General features: G+C 41.3%; 1 long non-coding RNA gene across 1 annotated transcript in view; it reads right to left on the bottom strand.

Annotated features, from left to right (window-relative positions):
• Positions 1-4,551: 4,551 nt before the first annotated feature.
• Positions 4,552-18,724, bottom strand: part of LOC104968852 (uncharacterized) — a 51,479-nt gene continuing 37,306 nt past the window's right edge. Inside the window, exon 5 of the long non-coding RNA XR_003035104.2 lies at positions 4,552-15,130. This is a non-coding gene — a long non-coding RNA (uncharacterized lncRNA). The remainder of the gene's footprint in view (positions 15,131-18,724) is intronic.

Below are 18,724 nucleotides of genomic sequence, written 5' to 3'. Positions count from 1 at the left end.
GCTAAAAAGAAAAACACGGATGATGTAAATGTTGGTGAGAATGTGGAATAGCTAGAACTCCTACATTATTGGTGAGTGTATAAAATGGTGAACCACTTTGGAAAAGTTTTCAGAAATTTCTCACAAGGTTAAACACACACTTAGCATGGGGTGGCAGAGGATGAGATGGTTAGATGGCATCAGCAACTCAATGCACATGAGTTTGAGCAAACTCCAGGAGATGGTGAAAGATAGGGAAGGCTGCCGTGCTGCAGTCTATGGGGTCACAGAGTCGGAAATGACTTAGCCACTCAACAACACCAAATAACATGTGATCCAATCATTTCATCCCTAGATATTTACTCAAGACACATGAGAATGAATATCCACACAAAGACTTATGCAAGAATATGCATAAGAGCTTTATACATAAGTGTTCCACTGGGAACATCACAAATGTCCATCAGCAGGTCAATAGATCATCTGTGTTATATTTCCATAATTGGACACTATTCAGAAATAAGAAGGAATAAACTGCTAGTACATACAGCAACGTAGAGTGATGTCAACAGTGTAACCCTGAGTGAAAGAAGCCAGACACAAAATAGTACATATTGTGTGATTCTATTCAAATGAAGTTCTAGAACAGGTTCACTAATCTATTGTCATAGGAATTAGAACAAGGGCTTCCTACGATGGGGGTTAAGGGGCGCTGAATATGGATGTGTATCAGAATTAGCTGCAAAGAGACATGAGAAATCTTTCTGGAGTGATGAAAGTGGGGTAATGGAGATGTTCTATATTGAATATGAGATGCTTAAATGAGGGTTTGTCAACGATCATACATTTTATTGCTTGTAAATTGTACTTCAGTAAATTTGAAAAGCAAAGACATGTGTAAACATTAGCAGAATAATCAAGTTGGCAGCTGTTGGGCTGAACCTCACTGGTGTGAAAATAACCTCAAGTTCAAATTCTTTCCAGACAAAGTCATCTAAATGGAATTTTGGATTTTATGTTTTTGGTCCTTAAAGTTCAGTCTCACAGTTTGAGATCAAGCCTGTAATGAGTAACCATTCTAGATAAGAAAGAGGAGGCGTTTCTATCCATTGCTGAATGGTTGTCTTATTGAGGAGCTAATCAATTCTGAAGCCTTCTGCCAAGTCTCTGATGGAGACCTCAGGAGTGGTGAGTGCTGCGCCTGGCTTGGTTAGCTGAACTGGGCACCACTTCACAGACCTTATCCACTCCAAGCTCAAGGTCCTCACGAATGAAAACAGGACAGTAATTGTGTAAGGATGAAATGAGATACGTGTATAAAAGTAACCAGCAAAGTGCTTGGCACATAGTAACCACCACACTCTATCATTCTATTACTTCTAGTTGTTGGTTGTTTTTTTTTTTTTTTTTTTTGAGAATTGCTCATTTTTATAAATTGAGCTAGAGAATGCACAGAGTTGTCAGGATGGGTATGGGAAGACGTGTAAATATAAAATAAATGTCTTTATCTCACCATAGGTAACTGATCCTCCTTTTTAGGAGTCAAGATACTGGTATCTGTTGCTATATTAGCTACATCTCCTTCAAGCCAACTTCAGCAAACAGGAGTTTATGGGTTCACAGAACCGAACAATCCAGTGTCTTATATTCCAGTAACCCTGCAACCCCTAATAAGTCCAACAGGAGTTCCAGGTTAAGGCTAGGGGGCTTGTTTGGGTCCCACATATGAACCAGCTGCAGCGTGGATGAGAATGAATACACTACTGTGATAGGCACATCAATAGCCAGGAGCCAGGGTCAGCCCAACCAACCCACAAAGGAAGAGAGAGAAAGACATAATTCCCCAAAGGAAAACATGGGTGCCTCGCTGTCAAAATTGTATATATCTCGTAAGTGGTTCCGGGCCCTAGGAATTGTTCTCCACAACAGATGCCACAGTGAGTACTGCGGTAGATTACCCACAAGAAGATTAGTGTTCTGGGGAGAAAGGAACTCCTGGGAAGCTGTCTGCACATCACAGGGCCCTGCACTCAGTTTTCACACCTATTCCCAGTGAGGCGCCACTTCTTAAAACTCCTAAGAACATTAGCTCCACGATGAAAAAAAAAAAAAAGACTGTTTCTAATAAGCATCCGTGACTTTGTCCTGTTATTAAATAGATTTTGGAATCTCTTCTTTCCCTGTAAACAGAGTTTGGATTTATTAGGTACCACCAGTGAAGGTAGCTTAGTTTGGAGGAAGAGAAGGAAGGAATTGTTTATTTTTTCAAATATTCCAATTTTATAAGAGGGCTATTTGGTCCCTTGGGATACTTTACTTCCTGTTATGAGACCAGTCAAATGGGATGAATGAATCAGACCATTCAGTTGGAGGCCATAAATTTTAGCTGAATGGACAAGAAAACAAGTCCTCTGCTTTTCAAGTGGCAGCAGAACATGTTCAGATCAATGCTGGCTCTAGGCTGCTGGAATTGCTGTCATTCATCCTTTGGGGCTTTCCACATTTTACAGAGAACTTCTATGGCCTGTGTGTCACGGATACGACTGTCAACCCCTGCTTTTCCTTGCTGATAGGCATACATTTTGTTCAAGTATCCAACTCTACCCAAGAAGATTCAGATCACCAAGAAAATTTCCTGATTAATCTACTTCAGCCAGCACATGGGGCTCCCCAAGGACGGTCAAGCAAAGGGATGGAATAATTTGGATCCCTGAGCTGCGACGGTTCTGCACCTGAGTCTTTTTTATCTCTGGACTTCCCACTCTGTGATTTATTATATATGTTAGTACGAGTCAGGGGTTTCTTTATTTGTAGCCTATACTAATACGATGTACCATCCCCAGTAAGGAATTCACCTTTATTCAGGCAATGCTCAGTTAAGAATGCTTTTCCCCCTTACCTACCTGGGCACTAGAACCTAGGCTGCAGTTTTCAATAGAAAGAACCCAAAAGTAACTGCCAGGGGTGCTTTTGGCTACAAATATGATAGAAGGTTACTTAAACACTTGGATGTTTGTCTCATGGAATAAAACGTTCACTGTGGCTCGTGGCTCAGGAAATTCACATCTTTCCTTTTCCTCATCAGCAGTGTGTAGACTTCTGACCTCATGCTTGCTGCCTCCGTCCTGCAAGTTGGCTTTGAAACCTCCAGATGTCCATCTCATTCAGAAGGAGGGGGCAGTGGAAGCTCCTTGTCTTCCTGATGCCTTCAATTTATGTCTCATGGTGAGGAATGTGTCACAGGGCATCTCTAGATTCATGGGACTCTAACAGAGCAAGTGTGCTTAGCCTAAAATACTGCTACCCTAGCAAAATTAAATTTGCCTTATTAAGAAGGAAGAGAATGTTTATTAGGGAGGCGGCTTGCAATGACTGCAACACTAGTTCAGATATTTATCTTTAGTTCTTTAAGGAACTAAAGAAGCTCTTTAATTTGAGATTTTACAAAGACAGCAAGAAGATTAGATGAGAAGAACCAAGCTCATCCTGTGGCATTAACTACTTACAATTAACTTAAGCATGAATAAAGAGGACCCAGGCTAGAAATAACCACAAAGTCTTGTCTATTTCTTATCTAAAGGGAGTGATGTAAACCTTAGCCAGATGTAGCTAAAAGAAATATTGCACCCAGATCTTCCTTATCATCCTTGTACTGCACCATTCACAGAGCTTCTCTGGGTCTCAAAATGTTAAATGCTTGTTTCCCTTGAGCAGAGCTGCCAATGATCCATCTATCTATCCATCCATTGTCTCTCTACCCTTCCATCATCCGTCCATTTACTTATTCAATATAAGCTTTCTAAAGTACAGAGTCTTGTCAACAATACTTCTAAAACTTTACCTTTCCTAGTGATGAGGCTACTGCACAGGTCTGTGTAAATGTTCCTTCAATATGCTCACAAAATTCCTTGTTTTGCTATCAGACCTGTATGGCTGCTTGCTGCTTCCCTGCCTGTCTCTGGAGCAAGCTCCAATCTTCATTAGTGGGTAGGAGCAGTTTTGTTGTATGCCCTGACTTTTGACAGGAAGAGACGATTTTTCAAGTTGAGAATTACTTGAAAAATCCCCTTGGAGACCTATCACTGACTCTTAAACTTAGGGAGATGTCCAGGGCAGCAAAATTAAGCAATGACTCTCACCCTTCTCCCCAATCAGCACTATTACCCCTTAAGCTCAGGGTTTTGCTGTTTAATCCCACAGGGGTTGTGGTGTTCCTATTTTTACCCAGAGAGAAAACAAGAGCAAGAAAAGTTAAGGAACAACTTAGTATTTCTCTCTTAGGTAAGACAAAGAAATCTGCTGTCTCATCTCCAAAAATCGCAGTGAATATTATTTTGCCAAGAAATGGAGGGAGACCTGCTTTCATAAGCACATGTGAATACACGTAGGTGATTTTCCCAAACATGTTAGAAGATACCTTGGAAATGCCCAGAGAGATGGTGAACAGGGGCATCGTCAGGGGAGGAGGGGCAGAGTGGGAATTACCTGGTTGTCCAGTGGTTAAGACTCCATGTTTTCACTGCCAAGGGCTCGGGTTCAATCCCTGGTCGGGAAGCCAAGATCCTACAAGACGGGAAGTGCCCAAGAAAAAAAACAGAATCTTAAAAAGTGGGGTAGAGGGAGCAGTTTTCTCAGAGCTACTGGAATGCTGCCTCCTGGGCTCAGAGTCCTTAACATTCCCACCAAATAAAATAACTGTACTTTCAGATTTTTTAAAAGGGGAGGGCAGAGAGGAGGTCTCTGGGTTATTTACTGTCCTACAGCATGCACCCCAACAACCATTTTTTTTCATGTTTCATGGGTTGTTTAGATAATGGGTTAGCTGGGGATTGGCTGCTGGCAGCTCCTTTACTGGTCTCTATTGGGTTCTTTCTTGCACTTTCTGTCAGTGGGCAACTGGGTTGCCACTGGGCTGGATATCTGAGTCTCAGGTGTTCCTCTGTGTGATCATCCTTCATGTGATGACTCATCCTCCAAGCCCTGTCCATGTGGCCTTGTTTTATGATAAGGGTACTCAGGCTTCCCAGGTGACTTGGTGGTAAAAAATCTGCCTGCCAATGCAGGAGACTTGGGTTCGAACCCTGAGTCAGGAAGATTCCCTGGAGAAGGAAATGGCAACCCCCTCCAGTATTCTTGCCTGGAAAATCCCATGGACAGAGGAGCCTCACAGGCCGCAAGCCAAGGGGTCACAAAGAGTCGGACACAACTTAGTGACTAAACAACAACTCAGACATTATACTTGAGAGCTCAGGGCATGGCAAAAGGTTCAGGCCTTCTGAATGCCTGGGCTCAGATTCCTGCAACATCTTTCCTCCAAATTCCATTGGTCAAAGCAGTTATGGGCCAAACTAGATTCAGTTCAGTTCAGTTCAGTTCAGTCGCTCAGTTGTGTCTGACTCTTTGTGACCCCATGAATCACAGCACGCCAGGCCTCCCTGTCCATCACCATCTCTTGGAGTTCACTCAAACTCACGTCCATCGAGTTGGTGATGCCATCCAGCCATCTCATCCTCTGTCATCCCCTTCTCCGCCTGCCCCCAATCCCTCCCAGCATCAGAGTCTTTTCCAATGAGTCAACTCTTCACATGAGGTGGCCAAAGTACTGGAGTTTCAGCTTTAGCATCATTTCTTCCAAAGAACACCCAGGGTTGATCTCCTTTAGAATGGACTGGTTGAATCTCCTTGCAGTCCAAGGGACTCTCAAGAGTCTTCTCCAACACCACAGTTCAAAAGCATCAATTTTTCGGCGCTCGGCTTTCTTCACAGTCCAACTCTCACATACACACATGACCACTGGAAAAACCATAGCCTCGACTAGACAGACCTTTGTTGGCAAAGTAATGTCTCTGCTTTTGAATATGCTATCTAGGTTGGTCATAACTTTTCTTCCAAGGAGTTAGGTGGAGGTAAATGTCTAATGTTTAGGAGTTTTAATGCTCAGACTGTCACTAGGAAAAGAAGGCATACTGAACAAAACTGATCAGTTTACAGCTTGACTTGTAGCCAGTACCAATGCCTCCTGGCAGATTCATTTAGGAGACAATCCTGACTTAGGGGACCTGCGTTGTGAAATAGGGTTATGTAAGATTTTGGAGTCAGGCTCAGAGTCAGAGAGGCTCTTAATAATACACTCATTTCCACTCTGTGATTCCACATGTCTTTAATAATCCTTTCCTCGGGATGAAGATAAGTCCTGCTTTAAAACATCTGAAGAAACTGCAGAGCAGTGGCCTCATTCTGCTACGGCCAAGGCTGCCTTCAAGACCACCTGTAAGAGCACCCTATTAAGCAAAATGTGTTGATTATTTTTAGCATAACTTAAGCCCTAGGAGACTAATGAGGTGTTAACAGTGTGTGTTAATTATGTGATTTTTGTTGTCTTCATTAAAGTTACAATTCTCAATCCGATTTGCCACCTGAAATCCCAGAGGAGCCACATCGCTCTTCTGACCCTGAGCTTTTAGTTCCCTGCAGTTTGCACAATCACATAAACATATTTTGTTTTCCCTGTGGAGAATCAGATGAGCATGGCTCCCACACTCAGAAGACCTTGGCTACCCCCTTCTTAATTCTTACACATTTTTAATCTCCATTATGAGCAGTTGGATCTTACAGTAAGGTCAAGGTGCAGAATGCTAGCGACATTAGCTCATTGTTGACTGTTTAGAGCAGACTGTCCTTCAACTCAACAGAAAACTGCCAGAGAAGCTGAAAACCAGGAAGAAGGAGAAGCACAAAAATCAGCTCTCAGTGCTTTTTGCAGTGTTTTAATTAACTGAGGAATTGTGTTGCATGCACACGACTCTGATTATTTTTAAACTTTTGCAATATATGCTATACCTCTGTCCCAAGTGACAATACATCCCATCCAGAAAAAACCTTTTCTCAGGAAGAGATAATCACCTATCCCAGACTCATTTGAAGCAGCAATCAGCATCCCTTTCATGACTTTGTCTGCATCACTGATGTTCTAGAGGGACTTTATTTGGCAATGGTGAAGGGATCTATTGCAAGTCCAGGAGGTAATGGATTCAGGATTTCAGCTGAAAATGTCTTAATGATGGCCCCATCAGGATGAATGAAATTGTAATGAAAATAGCAGGTGAATCTGACTGGCAAATAGGACATTATGAGTCTTCTTAGAAATTAGAGTTGTCTAAAAATGGAATGGACTGTCACATGAGGTAGTGAGCTCCCCATAAAAAAATCAAGGATGTTGAAGTTAAGGTTCCATGTCAGAGAAAGGTTAGACTTGATACTCTTTGGGGTGTCTTCCAACTTTCATCTAGATTCCATGATTGTTCAACTGGAGAAATAGCTTTGACTTTGAAAATTTGCAAGTTTGGTTCCATGATGAAACATGATAGAGTAGAAAGCCAGGCACTCCTGGATTCCAACCTCTGCCCTCTTACTAAGGCTGTGTTATTATGAGCAAGTTACTCAAATTCTCTGTGGTGTCTAAAATGAGGGTTGAAATATATCACTTCTAAGGCTGTTTTAAGAGTCAGAAGCAATACATTTAAAATACAAGACCCAAGGTAAGCACTCAGTAAATCATAGTTCTGGTTGTTCTTAGGAGTTTGATTCTTTACTTTGCTCTTCATCCTCCACTTCAATGATACAGTCTTGATTTATAAAAACAGAAGAAATGGAGGTCTTAGAAAGTTATTGGTAAAATATCAAGTTGTACAATTGAACAATGAAGGCAGAGCAAGTCTTCATGCTACATCAACAGGTAGAGAGGGGTCACATGCCTAACCCAAGGACATATGGCCATTCCCCAAGTCTGCCTCACCCACTCTACCAGCAGGGCTCCGAAACATTCCCCTATGTCTTCTGTACACAGGGCAGAGTCAATCCAGATGCGAGTTGCCCTCTGGAAAGATGTTCCCACTGATGGTGAATTTAGCTCAGCCAATGGAAGCCTCTAGAAAGCTAGCATCTGGAGAACTGAGCTAGAATCTGTGTTTGTAGACTCTAAATTAATTGTGGTCTGCCACTAACTCATTGTTTACCTGTTTACCTACATATCTGGGGCTTTGTAGAGGGAACACGTTCATCTGTTTAGATCTTGGTATCCCCTTTCTTCCACATGGTTCAAAATTTTAAAGTACAAAAATGGTATACACGACACAAATGAACATATCTACAAAATAGAAACAGACTCACAGACATAGAGAACAGGCATGTGGTTGCCAAGGGGAAGGTGGGAGTGGGGGGGAAGGCGGGAGTGGGGGGGAAGGACTGGGAGTTTGGGATTAGCAGATGCGACTATCATATATAGGATGGATAAACAACTACATGCTAATGTATAGTACAGGGAACTATATTCACTATACTATAATAAGCCATAATAGAAAAAAAATTGTATAACTGAGTTACTTTGCTATACAGCAGAAATTAACATAATATTAAATAAATCAACTGTAGTTCAGTAAAATTATTTTTAAAAATCATACAACAAAAAAGGCCTCCCTGGTGGCTCAGTGGTAAAGAATCTGCCTGCAATGCTGGAATCCCTGGGTCAAGAGGATCCCCTGGAGCAGGAAATGGCAACCCACTCCAGTATTCTTGCCTGGGAAATCCCATGGGCAGAGGGGCTTGGCAGGCTACAGTCCATGGGGTCGCAAAGAGTTAGACATGACTTAGCGTCTCAACAACCCACCAGCACATACAACGAAAAGGCACCCTGATGCTTTGTTGCCCAGGTAGCCAGTTCTCCTTTCCAGAGACAACTAGTTTATACAATACAGTTTATATGTATAAAATCCCAGAGGCATTTTTTTAACTCGAGGTAAAATTCACATATGGCAATTTTAAAGTGTACAATTCAGTGGCATTTGGTGTATTTACAATGTTGTGCAGTCATCACGTCTCTAAAACTTTTTTAGCACCCCAGAAAAAGCAAAAGATAAAATTAACCGTTCAGTTCAGTTCAGTCGCTCAGTCGTGTCCGACTCTTTGCGACCCCATGAATCGCAGCACGCCAGGCCTCCCTGTCCATCACCAACTCCCAGAGTTCACTCAGACTTACCTCCATCGAGTCGGTGATGCCATCCAGCCATCTCATCCTCTGTCATCCCCCTCTCCTCCTGCCCTCAATCTTTCCCAGCATCGGGGTCTTTTCAAATGAGTCAGCTCTTCACATCAGGTGGCCAAAGTATTGGAGTTTCAGCTTCAGCATCATTCCTTCGAATGAACACCCAGGACTGATCTCCTTTAGGATAGTCTGGTTGGATCTCCTTGCAGTTATGTTATCACTACCCATTTCTCCCCCACTAGCCTCCCACCTTGGTAACCACTAATCTGCTTTCCAACTTCATGAATCTGCCTATTCTGGATACTTCCTATAAGAGGAATCATACAATACATGACCTTTCCTGTCTAGCTTCTTTCACTTATGTTTTCAGGGTTCATCCAAGTTGTAGAGTGTATCACTACTTCGTTCTTTTTATGGCTGAATAACATTCTGTTGTATGTATATGCCACAATTTGTTTATTCATTTATCTGCTGATGAATGACATTTGAGTTGTTTTCACCTACTGATTGTTATGAATAATGCTGCTTTGGTCTTTTGTGTACAAGTTCCCATATGGATTTCTTTTGCATATATATCTAGGAGTAAAATTGCTGGGCCATACAGCAATAGAATAGAATTTAAATATTGAGAAATAGGAAGTTTTTAAACATGCAGTTTCCTCTATTTTCACATAGTTGCCTGCATACTACACGTATTATGTTGCACTTTGCTTTACTCACTTGACAATGGGCTCTATAGATCTTTTCAGTGGTATGCTGGTAAGTAGTTAACGACCAGCTTTTGTGAGATAGGGAGTGCCTTGATTGCTAGTATTTACAGATGTCCGTGGTGTAACTGCTACCATGGTCAATTTCAAGCTGTGTGAGGTCACTGAGTACAGAGTTAGGAAGAGAAGCTAATTATCTGCGCTCTGAATTGGTCCAAGCCACCTCCATCACACAGCTAGATCTTTCCATATCAGAGCATGAAGAGCTGCCTCATTCCCTTTCATGAAGGTGTAGCAGGTCATTTTAGGATGTACTATAATTTTTTAACCAGTCCCTTGTGGTAGACACTCAGGTTGTTTCCGGCCTTTTACTTCCACAATCCAGACTTCAATGGATAACCTTGTGCGCGTGTCATTTTGCTCACATGCAAATATAGCAGAGGACATGGTTCCATGACTTCATAAGAGGCACTAAGGGAAGAAATTCTCAAAAGACAATTTATTCCTTCACTGGACAGTTTTGGCTCTTAGGAAAAATTCTATGCAAAGAAATTGTCTGTTTTACCCCAGTTTCCTCATGAGTAAAACAGATGCAAAGTAACTAGCCACTTGCCAGTGTCAAAGAATTAACGTAAAACTTTAAAATGAAAAACATAATTTTCTTCTGAAAGATCAAAATCTGTGTTAACACAAAATGACATGGTTTACACTTGGTGACCTCAAGCACTATCACAAGTAGGTGGGTGAGAAAAAGTCGATTCCTGGGACATTGTGCCCTGTTCTGGAATCCATAAGGGTGAGACTCCCAGCAGAGGGATCCAATGAAATGATTAGAAATAGGATAGTTGTAGAGTTTCAATGCAGTTCTTCTTTACATTATTTGACCAAGGAGCTGGAAGACAGTGTTTCTCAGCCATCTCATTGCACTTCAGCCTCATTTGGGAAGCTTTTAAAATCTTGATGCCCAAGCCACAGCCTGGATGGATTAAATCATACTCTGCAGTTAGAAACACAGGTACCCGTATTTTTTAAAGCTCCCCTTGGTGAGTCCACTGTTTAGCCAAGATTGGGAAGAGAATATGAGCAGGGAATCATATTAGAGAAATAGGGAAACACATTGGTATTAGTCTAGGGGAAAGCCAATGGGATATATATGTACAAATAAAGAGATTTATTCTAAGAAATTGGCTCATGTGGTTATGGAGATAGAAAATCCAAAATCTGCAGAATGGGCCTTCAGGCTGGAGACCAGAGAAGAGAATGCTTCAGTTCAAGTCTAGAGGCCACTTGTTGCTGAATTCTCTCTTGTTTGGGGAGGTGAATCTTCTGTTCTATTCATACCTTCAACTGATTGGATGAGGCCCACTCACAATATAAAGTGCTATCTGCTCTGTTCAAGGTCCACTGGTTTAAATGTTAATCTCATCCAAAAATCATTCAGAAGAATGTTTGAGCACATATCTGGGCACCATGGCCCAGCCATCACAATTAATTACACAAAATTAACCATCACAATTTAACAGTTGTTTGGAAATATTCAAAAATTTCATCGTTAGGGTATGGGGACAGGAATTCAGGGTTATTTAAAGGTATGTTTCCCTGACTTGATTACAAAGAGATGCCCTCTTAAATTCCTTAGCTTCATCCCTAGAGGAACCATTTACCTGTTACTTGTAAGCCCTATTCCCAGAACCCACAGATTTTATTAAAATTAAGAATTAGGAGAAGATAAGGTATTTTGTTCCATCATCTTGGAATTGGATGTTTTTATTAAAAGATTATCAACTTTTTGCCAGCAGGAGTGAGTATTGTAAATTGTGCACAGAGATTTACTAGAGTGAATGTAAAAAGGTTGATCTTAGGTCAGGAACATATTCCTTTAAGAAAATCTGATTCCTTCTGCTCTCTTGAAAGAACTCCAGCAGCAAAACCCAGAATTAAAAAGATTAGTGTTGAGAGTTCTGTTGGTCTCAGCAGGAAGGACTATGGGTTTTATTGGGAAAATCTAATTTTCCCTTCTCTTCTTGATAAAAGGGCTTCCGAGTCTTTCCATGTCACCAACAATAGAGTTTGCTTCCTTCCAGATGATTGGGAGTTTAGAATCCAGATTTTCTAAGCAGCTGATCATCAGGATGCCTGAATATCCCAAGGTGTTTGATTTCAAGTAGCCTTTGAATTGGGTTAGGAATCAAGGCTCTGTAGTGATCTTAGCCATGTGCTTCCATCTGCCTTTGCACCTCACGCTGTTGTTCACACTCCCATTTCAGAATCAGACAGTCAGCGCAGTGAGGAGATCCAGGCCATGAGGAAAATGCAGGGGATCTGAGGACCACACTGAGCCTCACAGTGGCCACATGCGATGCTCTGATTCCCAGAGGTCGTGGGTTCTACCCCAAGGCACGTTCAACCTGTGGAGCTAGCTGCCTAATAAAGCTGGGACTGCTGTGAGTCACCAGGAAACTGAGTCAGCCTCATTGATTTGGAGTAGGAGGGTGTGGGCTGAGCTTGTGGGGACCTTGAATGAGGATTTGTGGTCATGGAAATAGTTCCATTTTGCCAGCTACGAATCAGCCAGCATTCATTCAGTCCAAAAGCAGAAGAGCTGAAGTTAAAAATAAGTCAACCTTTTCATTTTAGGCAAGGCTGAGCACACCCTGAAATGGGAATTGGGTATCATGTGGACCTGCCTCGCTCTGGAGACTCAGGAGACAGAGGTAGGGGATGGAGGGGAAGGAGCACTAACCCAAGATCTCACCTCCCTCCATAGCTTCCCTGACTATGCTATATGGATAGTGGTAGATAGGGAAAGTATGTGGATCTATCTGTCTGGCAGGGAAGATGGCCTGAATTGAAGCAGAGTTGACCTCCTATCCTTTTCTCAGCTAAAGCTTGGGGGACCCAGAGCCTCAGTCTTCTCTCTGTACCTAGTCAGGAGATGGCATCACGGTAAGAGCACCCGTGCTGTGTGTAAGTTAGGTGTACATCGGTACTCAGCTACTCCCGTTGTTAAAACACTGGAATATTTTCATGCTCCTTGGTAAAGGTATATTGACCTAGCCCTCTGTTTGTCTCACTGCTACCAGCTACTCAGCACCTCCTCTGGGATTTCATGAATTGCCCCAGTACCCAGTAACTAAAGGGTTGATGTACTTCCCCAGTGGCTCAGCAGTAAAAGAATTTGCCTGCAATTCAGGGGACGTGCAGGAGACCTGGATTCGATCCCTGGATTGGGAAGATCCTCTGGATAAAAGAAATAGCAACCCACTCCAGTATTCTTGCCTGGGAAATCCCACGGACAGAGGAGCCTGCTATGCTACAGTCCATGGGGTCGCAAAGAATCAGACATAATTGAGTGACTAAACAGCAACCACAGCAAAGGGTCAATTCCTTGTGCAGCGGGACATCCAGAAAACTGAATTCCCTCTGTCCTCTTAAACAAACGAAACCTCCAGTATCAAAATCCAGAACTCAAACAGATTAGTGGTGAGGGGTCTTTTGGTCTCAACAGGAAGGAATCCATGGTTTGGGGGGGAAATCATGGACAACCCAATTATCCTTTCTCTTCTTTATAAAAGGTTTTAGAATTTTTCCATGTCATTAGCTGTGAGATTTTCTTTCTTCCAAAAATGACTAGAAGCTTCAGTGCCAACTACATCCTTTGGGATTAGTCCTAATCAATACAGTAGTGGTTAAGTATAGTGACCATCAACATTGGGTATAGATGTAGGTGTGGTCCACCTGAAGACAGTGTTTGGCTGGTAACCCAAAGGACTGTATACACAGACTTGCCTACTTAGCAGAAAATACTCCTCTGTTTCATCACAGCATTTCCCTGCTAGTTCAGTCATCTGGGTATCATCTCCCATGTTCTGGGACACAGACTCTTGAGTTCAGCCACTCAGCATCTTCATCATGCCTCTGTATGGTGCCTCTGCCCCCACTGGCCCTCTGTTGGTGATTCTACCACTATGGCCAGTCTGAAGTCAGGGCTCCCTTTCTCGTGTCCACTGAATCCCAAATGTGGGCAGGTCCTTCCATGGGGTTCCCCAGAGGATCAGAGACCAGAATGTCATTTTTTAACAGGCATGAGAGTGATGCAGGGAAGTAAATTACAGATCAAAGCTCATAGTTCTGATGGGCCTTCACCTATCCTGGCATCCTAAACAGGTCAGTTTCCCTGAAATGCACCCTCCTGACTACTCTGGGGCTAGGATGAGCTTCCACCACCTGCCATCAGAAAGGCCAAGATGTCCCCACATTTTAGAGTTCAGGCCAGGTGACTTGGCGTATCTCAACAACAGGGAGGAAAGGGGTTTCTCACCTAGCTCTAGCGCCCCCAGTAAGACGCTGACAGCTTGATTGAGGTAAATTGGCACTGGGTTCAACCAGCTCTCTCACCAAGGGTCCAAGCATCCTGCAAAGGATGGAAGCAACCAGGTACAGACCCCACTTACCGTCAGGATGTTTGTTATATTGTCATCCCCATTTTATAGAAGAGAAACTGAGTCCTGGAAAGGCCTAGTAACTCAGCTAAGCTCACACAGCCTGCAAAGCTTCTAAGACCATGTGCCTGAATGAACACTCTAAAACCTGAACTTTTAACCACTACACAAAGCCCTTTTCTTATGTGGATCTGGAGAGCTGTTAAACATCTTCAGTGATCAGCCTGTTGCAAATGTGCAAAAGGCATATGGTGCTCATGAGTTAAGAAGGAAGTTGAGCTTGAAGGCTTCTGGTGGGCTTCATAGGGAACAGAAACCAACAATGGGGAGCTTAGAGCCTCCTCCTCATCAGTGGAACTCTGGAAATTTTCCAGTTCATTCCTTGACCATCATATCAGTAGTGTCAGGAGAGGCAGCTTGAGCCGCAGCAGTAGTGTTCTTGAGTTCTTCAGCTGCCATGTTCCTTCGCACATTATTCTATGCAGCTGTTTAAGATTAACAAAGACATGATCACAAACAGGGTTGTCAAACTTAAGACCTTGATCCACCACATTCTCCAGTCTCTTGTGTATCAGTCTTCTTCTGACTGTGATAAAGTTCCACTGGGATGAGTATGGTTTTTCTGCTGGATTTTTTCAAATCAGATTCCTCATCGCTGTCTTTCTGCCTTGTATCCTTCAAATGCCTCCATCACTTGGGTCAGTAAATTCACTTCTCTGAATTTACTTTGTTTCTAAAGTAACAAAGGTTAGAAAGCAGAAACATGGAATCACTTAGATCTGTGCTATGTATGTAGTTTCCCTTCCTTTCATCTTTCCTTCCAAATATAAATGAAGAAAAATATTCCATAATAACAAAATAGTTTTAATAATTTCTTCATTCTTTTCAGTGTTTTCCATATGCCCCTTGTGTATTGCTCCATGGACAGTATACATGCAATTCTGTAGAACTGGATACATTGTCTGGAGATTTTAAAACATATCTGTAAATTATTTGCCACTCCTGTCTTTAAGATGTAGTTTCTGTCTCTCCTCTCCTCTAAGCTGGGATGACTTAGTGATCTCCTTGTAGCCAACAGAATACAGCAAAAGTATGCTGTGTAACTTTCAGAACTGGGTCAGACGAGGCCACAGAGCTTTTGTCTGGTTCTTTTGGGATGTTAGCTCTAGGGGAAGCTGGCAGCGTGTAAGACGGCCAAGTATCCTGAGACTGCCATGCTAGGAATCCCACACATAGACGCTCTGATTGACAGCCCAGCTGAGCTTGCAGCTGACAGCCAGCATCAACTGCTAACTGTATGAGTGAGCCATCCTGGACATCTAGCCCAGGCTGACATGTTACTGCAACTGCATGAGTAACCTCAAGCAAGAACTGCTCAGCAGAGCATTTTTCAATTTCTAATGCACAGAATCATAAGTAAAATAAAACCGTTGGTTTAAGCCACTAAGTGTTGAGCCAGTTTTCCATGCAACACTAGTAACAAAAATGAATTTTGGTACCTGGGAATGAGCAGCTGCTATAATAAAAACCTAAAACATGTGACATTGACACTGGGTAAGGGTATAAGGGCTGGAAGGGCCATGAGAAGTATGTCAGTGAAAGCTTGAAAGAATGCAAGGAAATGTTACAAGGAACTAAAGGAAAGGAGACTGTTGTTATTTAGTGGTAGAAAGTTTAGCAAAACCATCACCTGCAGTGATGTGGAAAGTAGAAAATGCACTCAATGAACTTTATGCTTCGGGTAAGAGAACTTCCAGGCAGAGTGTTTAAGATGCCACCTGGCTTCTTTGGAGCTGCCTTTAATAAAATGAGAGTAGAATGATATAAACAGATGAACTGAAAAACCAACTATACAGTTTTCAAGTAGAATTTGGAGGAAATACAAATGGCAAAAGAGAATATTTTTATCCAGCAGAGGATTGAAAGTAAAAACAAGCCCAGGAAAAAGATTTTCAGGAAAATGTAGTCACAGGGTAAAAATGAATCCAGAAAGGGTGAGTTTAAAACACTCTTTTAAAGATTTCAGAAAGATGCAAGGTGTTATCTCAAAAATATCATCAACCAGATAAGAAAAATTGTCTAAGGACCTTAAGGCCACTCTTTGTAAACCATACCTCTTAAATGATAGGACTTCTAGACTCTCAAGGATGTTGCCTTTAGCAGATTTATAGAGAGTTGAAGGGAGAGAAGGGTCTACCTCAAAGACGCTTTGTGAATTTTACCTAATGAAGGAAACAATAATATTTCATAAAGACCAGCAAAATTTTCAAGAGAATTTTACTTGCAGAAGCAATACCACCTTGAACTGAAAAAGACAGCACCAACATGAAATGGGGGAAAAAAAGGCCTTTGAAACTCCAGCCCTTCTGTGAGATAAAAGCAGAATGAGAAAGCTACCCAGCTGCAAATAGACCGTTTATTATAGTAAAGGAAGGACTACGCAAAGCCACCTATAGAGTCAATGCAATCCATATCAAAATTCCAATGGCATTTTTCACATAAAAGAAAAAATAATCTGAAAATGTGTAAGGAATCACAAAAGACTCCAACTAGCCAAAGCAATCCTGAGAAAGAAAAATAGCTGGCACTCTCACACTTCCTGAGTTCAAACTATACTAAAAAAATATAATAATCAAAACAGTATGATACTGACATAAAGGTAGACACGTAGACCAACGGAACAAAATCGAGAGCCCAGAAATAACTCCTTGCATATATGGTCAACTAACACTTGACTGGAAGTCAACAATACTCAATAGGAAAGGATAGTCTTTTTAATAAGTAATGGTGTAAAAACTGGATAACTACATACAGGAAGTAAATGAAATTGGACTTATACCGCTCACACAAAATTAAAATGGATTAAAAACTTAAACATAAGACCTGAAACCATATAACTTCTAGGAAAAAAAGCTAACTAGAAGAAAACAGAGGAAAAAGCTCTTTGACACCAGTCTTGACAATAGTTTTTTGGACATGACACAAAAAGCACAAACAACAAAACTAAAATATCAACAAGTGGGATTACATCAATCTAAAAAATTAAGGGAGAACCCTGTGCACTGTTGGTGGGAATGTAAATTGGTTCAGCACTATGGAAAACAGTATAGAGTTTCTCAAAAACTTAAAAATAGAGCTACCATATAATCCACCAATTCTACTTCTGAGTATATATCCAAAGGGATTGAAAATAAGATATCAAATAAATAAGTGCATTTCTGTGTTTATCGCAGCATTTTATTCACAACACCCAAGATATGGAAGCAGCCTAAGTGTTCATCCAGAGATGAATGAAAGAAGCATGGATATATCAAGTGGTGTATGTCTACATATACACACAATGGAATATTATTCAACCATAAAAAAGAAGGAAATCCTGCTATTTCTAACAACCTAGATGGACCTTGAGAGCATTACACTGAAATAAATCAGACAGATAAATGCAAATATTATATGTTCTTACTTATATGCAGAATCTAGAAAACCAAACTCCTAGGAACAGAGAGTAGAGTGGTGTGGGGGAAATTGGGAAGATGTTGGTCAAAAGGTACAAACTTGCAGTTGGAAGATGGGTTCTGGGAATCTAATCACTGCAGTGTGATATAGTTAACAACACTGTATTATACAATTAAAAGTGGCTAAAAGACTAGATCTTAAATGTTCTCACTACAAGGAAGAAACAGTAATTATATAACATGATGGATGTGTTAGTTAAGGCTACAGTGGTAATCATATTGCAATATATGTATATCAGATCAATACATTGCATACTTTAAACTGACACAATGTTACATGTAATTATATCTCAGTAAAAATTAAAAAATGTTTAAAATTACTACAGCTGCTTCCCAGTTCTTTTTCTCAAATACAGGTAATAAAAATAACCACCTTCCTCATTTTCCTTCATTTGGATTATTTCCTTAGAATAAATTCCAAAAGGAAAATAACCAAGTGAAAGCATATGAACATTTTCATAATATCTAATTCATAGTGCCAAATTACTGTCCTAAAAGATAGTACCAATTTTCCACCAAAACCTTATGGGTATAGCAGTTTAACTGCAACTTCACCAGCTTTGGGTATCATAATTTTAGGTATATTTAAAAGCGTCACAAATCCAAAGCTGTTCTTGTGTATCTATTGTAAAATTCCAATACCCTAATCCTAGAAAAGAATCCATACTAGTTGCAGCCACAGATCTCCCTCAGCTCAGTCTAACCCAGTTCTTTATCACCTGGTTGATATTTTCCTTTTTATCCAAACAAAATTATTCTACTGTATTTTGAGCCTCTTTCTGGAAGGTTGGCCAAGAAGAAGGGCTATTTTCCCTCTGCATTGCTTACATGCCTCTCAAAAATAGCCCTGAACTAGGACTTCCCTGGTGGTCTGGGGGCTAAGACTCCATGCTTCTAACACAGGAGATCCAGGTTTGGTCTTTGGTCAGGGAACTAGATCCCATATGCCGCAACTTAGAGTTCGCAGGCTGCAACTAAAGATCCCATGTCCCACAACTAAGACCTGGGCAGCCAAATAAAATAAATAAAAATAAATATTAA

The sequence above is a fragment of the Bos taurus genome, chromosome 6 (assembly GCF_002263795.3).
Source record: "Bos taurus isolate L1 Dominette 01449 registration number 42190680 breed Hereford chromosome 6, ARS-UCD2.0, whole genome shotgun sequence".
Taxonomy (NCBI): domain Eukaryota; kingdom Metazoa; phylum Chordata; class Mammalia; order Artiodactyla; family Bovidae; genus Bos; species Bos taurus.
The sequence above is the reverse complement of the archived record's forward strand: the minus strand, read 5'-3'. Positions and strand labels throughout refer to the sequence as shown.